A 10,202-nucleotide genomic window follows, 5' to 3' on the forward strand; every position below is an offset into this window, starting at 1 on the left:
TATGCCCGCGAAACGCGTTGCATCTGTTAGGAGTATGTAAATAAAAGTTTTTTTTGTTGAAATTGTCAACAGTATCTTGTGTCTACTTCGGGGAGTTAAGTCCACCACTGCCTCCTCATTTTTTTTAATTTTTAGTTTCTTTTACACTACTGGCACCTCTGTACAACTGTACCTAAAGTGAGAGGGATATGGAGGCTGCCATATTTATTAAATCTTAATGTAAATTGCCTTGCTGCCCTGCTGATCCTCTCACTCTAATACTTTTAGCCATAGCCTCCGAACAAGCACACAGATCAGATTTGTCTGGGTTTCCCACATGCTTGTTTCAGGCAGGGCTGTGGAGTCGGTACAAAAATCTTCCAACTTCAACTCATCAGTTTACAAAACTGCCGACTCCGACTCCAGGTACCCAAAATTCCTCTGACTCCGACTCCTCAGTCTAATACAGGCATGGGCAAACTTGGCCCTCCAGCTGTTAAGGAACTACAAATCCCACAATGCATTTGCCTTTTATGAGTCATGACTGTGGCTGTCAGACTCCTGCAATGCATTGTGGGACTTGTAGTTCCTCAACAGCTGGAGGGCCAAGTTTGCCCATGCCTGGTCTAATACTTACCAGGGCTGTGAATTTTGCCAAAATTCATCCGACTCCTTAGTTTATGAAATCACGACTCTGACTCCGGGTACCCAAAATTGCTCTGACTCCACAGCCCTGGTTTCAGGTGTGCGATTCAGACACTGCTGCATGAAAGATCAGTAGGATAGCCAGGGATCTGGTATTGTTTAAATGGAGATAAAATATGGCAGCCTCCATATACCTCTCGCTTCAGGAGTCCTTTAAGTGTCACTTTAAAGTCAGAAAGGAATTTCTTCACTCTTACGCCAAACTGGACCAACCTTTACAAGTGTTTTTCATCTTCCTCTGGACCCACTGAAGTTTCTGAAGGTTTTTTGTTTATATACATCACTTTTTCTTCATGTTGATATATTTCTTTTTCAAACCAAACAACAACTATATATATATATATATATATATATATATATATATATATATATATATATATCTCAATATTTTTTAATAAGCACATACAAGCCTCATTTATAATAGGGAAGCACGTAGCTGTTGCATTGTACAGTCATGCTCTGCTTTCACTCTCATGCTAACGCCACAAAAGCGCCACAAAATGCATCCAGCATAGCACTGCAGCAAACTGGACCAGTGGGAATGCCAGAATGTGCTTCTTTGTACAAATGTTCATGCAGATCTGACAGTGGGTACTGCAATTCAATTTGTGTTTGTTGATATATTTGCACATACCAATACAAAGCATGGTATGATCACACACTGAACTGTTCAGACATTGTACACAAGCCCTGCAGTGAGGAGATACAATCCCCTCCCAGAAAAGAGGAAAAATCTGCTTGAAAGACACATAAACTGAACACCATGACAATGGAGCATACGCAGCAGTATATAGACCCAGAAATATAACAGTCAGGCATTTAACATCCACGGGAGCATGGAACTGGAACAGCTTCCTGCGGCAGTCATGATAGGTGCTGATATAAGCAGGAGGCAGCTGATGACAGGAAGTGGAATAGTGCTCCTCTCTCACATCCAGGCATTTTCAGATAAGATCAGCCTAAGCACAAGCCCACATGACCAGCACAAAATAATCACTCCACCACTAAATGATAATGTACTAACAATTAGCATACAGTAAAACACAACTCCACATTCTGGATAAAATATTTTCCATCAGTGAATGATAACAATTCTGTCTCGGAAAAAAACAACACCACAGGATTTCAAGCAAGACTGTGCAAAATACACTACTCAGATGGAGAACTACAAATCCCAGGTTACCTTGCTGGTAGGCAGAAAATGTCATGGCATAAGGGTTCTGAAACGTTAGGGAGTTCTGACTTGCTGAAGTGTGGATTATACACTAGACAAGATGGTTAATATTTAGGTTCTGTAAATGCTGAAACAGCATAATCACACTATAGTACAGCCGAAGTGACTAGAGTCAGACAATCCCAACTATTCTCTGTAACAATCATTTCACACAAAGAAAAGAGTGAAGGTCAGTGCTTGTAAATCTTAGGCCTAAAAACTATCACACACTGCCTATGCTCCATGCTCTCAACAGACAAGAAGAAATATATGACATATTCATAACATGTTGAAGTTAATGATTTATATCTGAAGTTTTGCCATGGGCACAAAGTATAAAGAATCTGGTTTATCAAGACAGGTGCAGCGAAAACTGAATCAGCTGCCCAGAGAAAACAACGGGAATTCATTAAAAGGCACACTGCAGACAGAAATGTTTTCCTAAACTCCTGCGGACTATCATTTAAAGGGCTTGTATTTTGTCTGTGTAAACGCTGCTTTATTAGCTATGTAGCACTGGTTGGTAGCCAGGGTGATGGGGACCATTCCTTGTGGAAGCACAGCTGCTGCCATAACAGCAGCAGTGCAAAAGAAGAGTACTCTTAGGCCCGGTTCACGTCTGTTTTGGATCCAATTTTAACCTATTGGAGCGTTCACATGCGTCAATTGGTACGGATACGTTCCGTACCTTCCGTTCCCTGGACCTAAAAACGTAACAGGCCCTAATTTTCTAGACCCTGCATTCTGCCCAGTGGAACGGAACCAGACAAAAAATGCTTTTGCATTTGGGCTATGGAGAACTGAACTTTTGTTCATACTAAGTGAAGAAGCAGACCGTTGCACGGGGGATGGGGGGGGGGGGGGACACCAACCTGAGCGGCAGGAGGGTGAGGAAGGGTGCAGCAGCCGGGCAGGTGGGTGGCTGAGTGAGGGTAACTGGGCCTTAAATACATACCTAAAGGCCAGTGGTAGAGGATTCCGTCTTCCGCGTCATGTAGTCACATGTGACTAGTCTGCCGCTGCCATTAGGTATGTATTTGCTGGCAAACTGCGTGAAAACCGATCCATCAGTGATCAGATCAGTTTTCACAATCCATTTGCCAATGTGCACAGAGCCATCCGGATCCAATGAAGCAGAGACCGGATCCGCTTACCAGATTTTTTTATATTTTTACTTTAAAAATGACCTACCCCTAGCAGCAGTTCCATACCCTGGAATTAGGCATTCCACCTTAAAGTAACTGGTCAGTAGTCTAGACATTAAATACTTTTTGCATCACAAACTGTAACTGCATTCTTCTCCGAGAGATTCAGTCTGTGTCTGCCCCCTTCCAGTCTAAAAAACATAGGAAGGCAATGTAGGCAGAAGAAACCCCAACTATTCAATCTAAAATCCCTTAACTCAGTTGGTTTTGGTTATGTGATTAAGATTTTACAGTGGAACCACAGTCTGGAATTATATGCAATTAAAAGCATGTCTCTCAACTCCTTATTGACTATATAGTTATCCAACCTGCCTTTGACCTAAAGTAATGTCAGCTATGTAAAAATCCCCATCCAGTCACATTCAACTAGTGTGGAAGATGCCATCTTGCATAACACTAAAAGTGCCCATACATCAGACAATATATGGGAAGATTGACAAAAAGACAGATCTCTCTCTAGTCAGAGAGAGATCTGTTGTCTGCCCATACACCAGCAGACCGATTTTAAAGAGATTTCAGCTGCCTTGTCGCTGCTTCCTAATGTAATTTATTACTTTACCTGTCGGCTGTTTCCCGCTGTGCAGAACTACTGCGTAGGATGCTCCAGACAATGTGAGCATGATTGACAGCGGCACTTGCGCAGGCGCAGTGGATGCCGACCTGGCGAAGTCGGCATCTGCAACGGAGGGGATCCCGGGACACCAGAGCTGTGGGGAGGGACATGTCGCCTGCCAGGGGCTGGAGGAAGCCCCGGGTAAGTAAAGCTCATTTTGTTAATTTTTCCTGATGTTCTCTTTAAATTTTAGGGCCAGTCTCGTCAGCTTTTGCTGACGAGTGGAGCTTTTTCTGACGCTGTGCATTTTCTGCACAGGAAAACTGCAACCAATGTTAATCAATGGGCTAGCTCACACATGAATGCATTTTTTCGCATGCAGAAAAACAATTGACAGCAATGCAAAACTGTCAGACAGCTCATGCATTATAATGACTGTGAACTGCAATGGAGACTGGACATAGACTTTAATTCAAACCCTGCATGCAGTGAGTTAGAAAAACACGATCCATTACTGTGAACAGGCCCATAGAATTGTATGGGCAGCAAGTTTATATGTAGAATTTTTCAGCTACACAACTGACCACTGTGAACAGGGCCTTACTGTGAAAAGAGAAATCGGAAACACAGGTAAGTTATAATAGCACTGGATTGTCCTAACTTTTTGTATGCCCCTTATATCTTTAGCAGCCAAATGAAGTAAAACTTTATTTAGCTGCAGGGCCTAATATTTCCAGTACTAGGCAGCCAAACGCGTTATCCTGTCAGAGGTTTACATTGCACAGCTTCACACCATATATCTTGTTCGAAGCTGCCATTGGGTTAAAGTAAACCTAAAGTGAGAGGGATATGGAGGCTGCCATATTTAATTCCTTTTAAACAATGCAAACTGCCTGGCTGCCCAGCTGATCCTCTGCCTCTAAAGCCCAATCTACACGATACGATTCTTTTTGCGATTCAATTACGATTCTATTTAAGATCCGATTAAATCCGACATGTCCGATCAGGATTCGATTTGATTCAATTCGATTTGCCATTGCAAAACAATGGCGAATTGAATTCCGATTGGGCATGTCTGATTTAATCGGATCAAAAATAGAATCGTAATTGAGTCGCACAAAGAATTGTACCGTGTAGATGGGGCTTAAGAATTTTAGACATAGCCCCCAAACAAGTATGCAGATCAGATATTTTTGACGGTATTTTGACTGTATTTGCCCTGTTGCTTGTTTCAGGTGTGTGATTCAATGAAACCAAAGAAGGTAGCAGGAATGCCAGGCAACTTGTATTGTTTAAAAGTAAATAAATATGGCAGCCTCCATATTTCTCTCAGTTCAGGTGTCTTTTAAGGTATTCTTTAAGCCATGATTTTTAGCTTCAGAAGCCTCATTTCACACAAAGAGGACAACATCTGAGCAATGGCATTACTAAGATTCAATGGTACGTTTAGATATGTGCCTGGATTTGGACAATAAAAGCTGAGACCAGTCTGTATTGGTCACTTGCTCCAATTTTGCTAGTTTTTTGTTGAGCACTAGTTCAAGGGCTAGTTCACAGTGCACAGTTGTGTTGCAGAATAATTCTGCATGTCAACTCACTGCATATACAATTCTATGGGGCTGTTCACAGAACTGTGTTGTAACTGATCACGTTAGTCTAACTAGCTGCATGCAGGCGTTGTATTAAAGTCTATGTCCAGTCCATTGCAGTTCATACTCATAATGTGTGCATTATGCAAATGACCACTATGAACCCAGCCTAAATCAGACCCAACATGCATAACTACGTAGCAATAGAAGTAATGACACTAAAGCTTGTAACACCTGTGAACGAATCCTATAAGTTGTACAGGTCACGCGTTTGTAGGATACCAGAGATACCCGGATATTAACTGTTCCCCTGGTCTACTCCATTACACCACTCAATGTTAATTCAAATTCCAGCAGGAATGTGATCTAATATAATGTACACTGCTGTCACATCTTGCTTGGTACTGCTCAGTGCATTACAAAGCAACACAGCCGCTAATCTTGTACCACTCCAGCCAGCACCGCCCCCTACACTAGGTAAAGGTAGGAAGGACTTTCCCAATCAGCATTTAGAAGATAAAAATATTGAACATTGATCAAGAGGGACTTACATTTTTAATAGCTTTTCCCAAGATTCATTGTTTTTAACAAATGTCATGCTTAAAAATTACTGTATATGCATATACAAGGCCAACTAAATACTATACAATTCAGAGACCAGACTTGTTAGCAGAAGCCATTAAACTCTTGTTTCTAATTTCAGAAGCAAATACATTTAAATTGCCAAGCTAAAATATTCATGGAAATTACTGTAACAGTCTTATAAATTCATGTTAATTCTAAGGTATGTTGAACATAGTCCTCAAAATAACATACAGTTGATGAATCCGGTTATTATAACCTTCATCAGATATGCATTTAGCTTTATGTACAACTGTTACATGAAAATTATCAAACCAAGGGCATAGCGGATGACAAGGTACTGTGTGCCTTCATATTGCATTGTCAAAAGCACCAAAATCTCCTGCTGCCGTTTCAGAATTATAGCTGTCTCGGTGACTGAGCCAGTAGCTTGACCCAAATATCAGCCCAATCAATGGCCACAAAACATGTATGCAGGTGTATGCTCAGACCATCAGGTCAAACTAGCTTCTGAGATCACCAGCTGGAACATACAGTTGAGCACAATGTCTAAAGTCCGTGCTAAATTTACAGAACAGACTCATCAACACAGAGACAAGTGCTATTAAAAAAAAAAAGACAACCAAAAATATTTGAAAAGCTGACAAGCATGCAGTGTGTGAAAGTCCTAACTAGCGTATTTTAAAGTGTGCTCATGGTTCAAATCACACTCCATAGTAATTAGGGGTTGTGGTAGAGTAACTAAATTACGTTAACCACAATCTCCTGCCACTGATGGGTCCTCCTAACCTGGCCAGAGTGCACACATACACAGCTGAGGGGTGATATGGTGGTAGGTGATATGGAAACAGCAGCATGCATTAGTCGGGAAACTGTCACGGCCTGGAATCCTGTGTGGGTTACATCAGAAGTAGTTATAAAATTAGAGCAAAACCAATTTTAACCTCTTTGGTAGAGAAATACTCCACATTTTAGAAGGTCTTAAAAATGTCAATTGAATGTCTTCTAAAATGTCTGTATGAACTTATCTTTTGATAGCAAACTCTTTTGGGATGAGTACTCCTCTTAAAGGAACACTGTAGGGGGGTCGGGGGAAAATGAGTTGAACTTACCCAAGGCTTCTAATGGTCCCCCGCAGACATCCTGTGCCTTTGCAGCCACTCACTGATGCTCCAGCCCCGCCTCCGGTTCACTTCTGGAATTTCAGATTTTAAAGTCTGAAAACCACTGCACCTGCTTTGCCGTGTCCTCGTTCCCACTGAAGTCACCAGGAGCGTACGGCACAGGCCCAGTATGGTCCGTGACTTTGCAGTACGCTCCTGTTGACATCAGCGGGAGCGAGAACATGGCAACGCAGGCGCAGTGGTTTTCAGACTTTAAAATCTGAAATTCCAGAAGTGAACCGGAGGCAGGGCCGGAGCATCGGTGAGTGGCTGCGCGGGCACAGGATGTCTGCGGGGGACCTTTAGAAGCCTCGGGTAAGTTCAACTCATTTTCCCCCGACCCCCTTACAGTGTTCCTTTAAACCTTGTACACATGCTAGCTAGATGGTTCACAGCTGAGGTGGCCAAACTGCTCCGTGTCTTCCAAGAATCTAATGCTGCATACACACTTGAGATAAAAGTCTTTGGAAAAGGCAAGATCACAGACCAATTTTACCCCATTCCATAGAGCCATACTCTACACAGTCTATTCTATGGAGCTGCACTCCCCATCAGATAAAATCTTTGCAAGATGCTGCACACAAAAATGCTGTACACATTCAAAAGATCATTATCTGCAAAAGATCTGTTCCTGCAAAAGATCCATTCCTGCAAAATGCATTCATAGGCCCAGTGCACACCGAGTGGTTTTTGGAGCGATCCGCCGGCCGCATCCGCCTGGAAAAATGCTTGGCTAATGTATTGCAATGGGATGGTGCACACCGGCGGTTTGAGGTTTTTGCCAAGCCGCAAATGCGCCTCCTGCTGCGCGTTTGCGGTTTGCTAAAAAAACCTCAAACCGCCGGTGTGCACCACACATTGAAATACAATAGCCAAGCGTTTTCACTGGCTGATGCGGCTGGTGGATCGCATACAAAATCCGCTTGGTGTGCACCCGGCCAAATATTTGCTCTCTGCTCCCAAAACCGCTAGCGTTTTGACGATCTGCTAGCGGTTTTGGTGTGCACTGGGCCATAGTCTATGAGATCTGCAGATCATCATACACACCTTGTTTAACAGGCAATCATCTGCAGATCAGATCCACCAGGATGGATTTTCAGATCTGCAGATGATTGCCAGATATGCAGATGAAGTCTGTTAAACAAGGTGTGTATGAGGATTTGCAGAGCTCATAGACTATGAATGCATTTTGCCGGAATGGATCTTTTGCAGATACTGATCTTTTGAATGTGTACGGGCATTTTTGTGTGCAGCATCTTGCAAAGATTTTTTCTGATGGGGAGTTCAGCTCCATAGAATAGACTGTGTAGAGTATGGCTCTCATACTACATGGAATGGGGTAACATTGGTCTGTGATCTTGCCTTTTCCAAAGACTTCTATCTCAAGTGTGTATGTAGCATAACTTGTATGCAGCAGCCCCCAATCTGTACAGAACTCTGGCCAGAATTGTTCCCTGAGGGATCAACAGTAAAACAAGCTACATCAGTTTTCCTTTTCGATTCCCGGCAGACTTGATTACTGTGATTGTTGATTGTGCCAGGAATCTATTGCACAAACATGTCTAATTGAATCAAATTCCAATCCATTTCTACCCAACATCAATCAAAAGCCTTGGTCCAACAGGACGGACATTAAGGTCCATGGGAGGCGGAGCTGGAGCGACGGCCTATTGATGGGCCATAGCATTGCACTGCATTGAACAGGGGGATGTCTGTCCAAAATCTAAATTTTGGACAGGCATCCCCCAACATTTGATCTATCATTCTGGATCACTAACAACAAGCCACAATTATCTTTATGGGATCTTCTACTAAAATCCCCAGTGCATGGAATTTCTCACTCATCACTACCCACCCATAGAACAGACATGCTGCTCCACTGATAGCAAAGCAGCAGGCAGTGATCATTCATACGCTGTCACCAGCAACAATCACAAACTTTAATTTCCATTGTGTATGTATATATTTTTCCAGTTCCTATAGAGCAAAACATGCACATAATGTTGAATCAGAAGATGGTTTCTAAACATAAACAATTTACAAATACAGGAAGAGACATTAAAACATATTATTCTGGTTTAATGACAGATTCAGATATCAGGCACCCTGGACATGACAATGCTGTCTGCCTCAACATAAACCTCCAGCACACAATGCCTACAATAACACACAACTGTAGTGACATTGCAGATATATGACAAAATACATTCATGTGGTTAATTCATTGATAACTGAAGAATGCAAGATATTTCCTATTGATCAGCTATAGCAATTCAAATGCCATTGTGTTTATATGGCATGAATGAAGAAGACCAAAGCAGTGGCACAGAATTGCTGATCCACCCATTCTTTACTGTAACACACATGTGACATGTACCTGCACTAGTAGATGGCAGCACGATAGTAGCAGAGAGCCGCGTTGTACCCGGGGCTCTTGTCCCCGCCCCCTCCTTCCCTATTAGCGGTACGCGTTCCCTCCTCCTCTTCAATTCGGATTGGGGTAGCAGTCCCGTAATATTCTCCCCCTGGCGGGGCTCTGTCACTGCGCCGTCTACCTATCCCTCAATCACAGACTGGCGCTGGACGCCGCCATGTTTACTCCCCCTCCCCGGTACTCCTGTCCCCAGCCCAGGAGCAGTACGCATGCGCAGACGATTTTACTGGCAGGCTGTCTCCACTCCCCGGTACCTGTCAGGCGACTGTCAGCTGACTGCTGGTGTGACGTGCTGACACAAGGAAGTAGTTCTGAGCTGAGGGCTCCATATTTAATGTGGGAAAACTGAAAATCTTGAGGAGTCTCTTGTGTGTTATATGAACTGTCCTTTATAAGAACTGGTACAGTACATACCTCCCAACTTTTTAAGATACGAAAGAGGGACACTTAAACCACGCCCCGTCACAACCCTAGTCACTCATACCATAAAGATTTCATAAGAAAAATATGTTGTTTTATAATTCAAACCACACTGGTCTTTTCTATTCTGGTTCATTTTCCTCCTTCATATTAACATTTTAAAATTAGTAGTATATCAGTATATTAATTTAAAGGATGAAGTTTAGAGTCAATCAAATACATTTTTAGTAGAAAAATATATATATTTACATAGAAAGAGAGACAAAGTCCTGAAAGAGGGACAAATGAAGAGGGACAAGGCTCCCAAAGAAGGACTGTCCCTCCAAAAGAGGAACAGTTGGGAGCTATGCTGGTATACA

At 42.6% G+C, this 10,202-nt stretch overlaps 1 protein-coding gene across 3 annotated transcripts in view; it reads right to left on the minus strand.

The window, feature by feature from the left end:
* Nucleotides 1-9,648, minus strand: part of DNAJC13 (DnaJ heat shock protein family (Hsp40) member C13) — a 295,032-nt gene extending 285,384 nt beyond the window's left edge. For all 3 annotated transcript variants that reach the window (XM_068236264.1, XM_068236262.1, XM_068236263.1), the window contains exon 1: nucleotides 9,367-9,648. The gene's annotated coding sequence lies outside the window, so the exon portion shown is untranslated. The remainder of the gene's footprint in view (nucleotides 1-9,366) is intronic.
* Nucleotides 9,649-10,202: the final 554 nt, after the last annotated feature.

Source organism: Hyperolius riggenbachi, chromosome 5 (assembly GCF_040937935.1).
Source record: "Hyperolius riggenbachi isolate aHypRig1 chromosome 5, aHypRig1.pri, whole genome shotgun sequence".
Classification (NCBI taxonomy): domain Eukaryota; kingdom Metazoa; phylum Chordata; class Amphibia; order Anura; family Hyperoliidae; genus Hyperolius; species Hyperolius riggenbachi.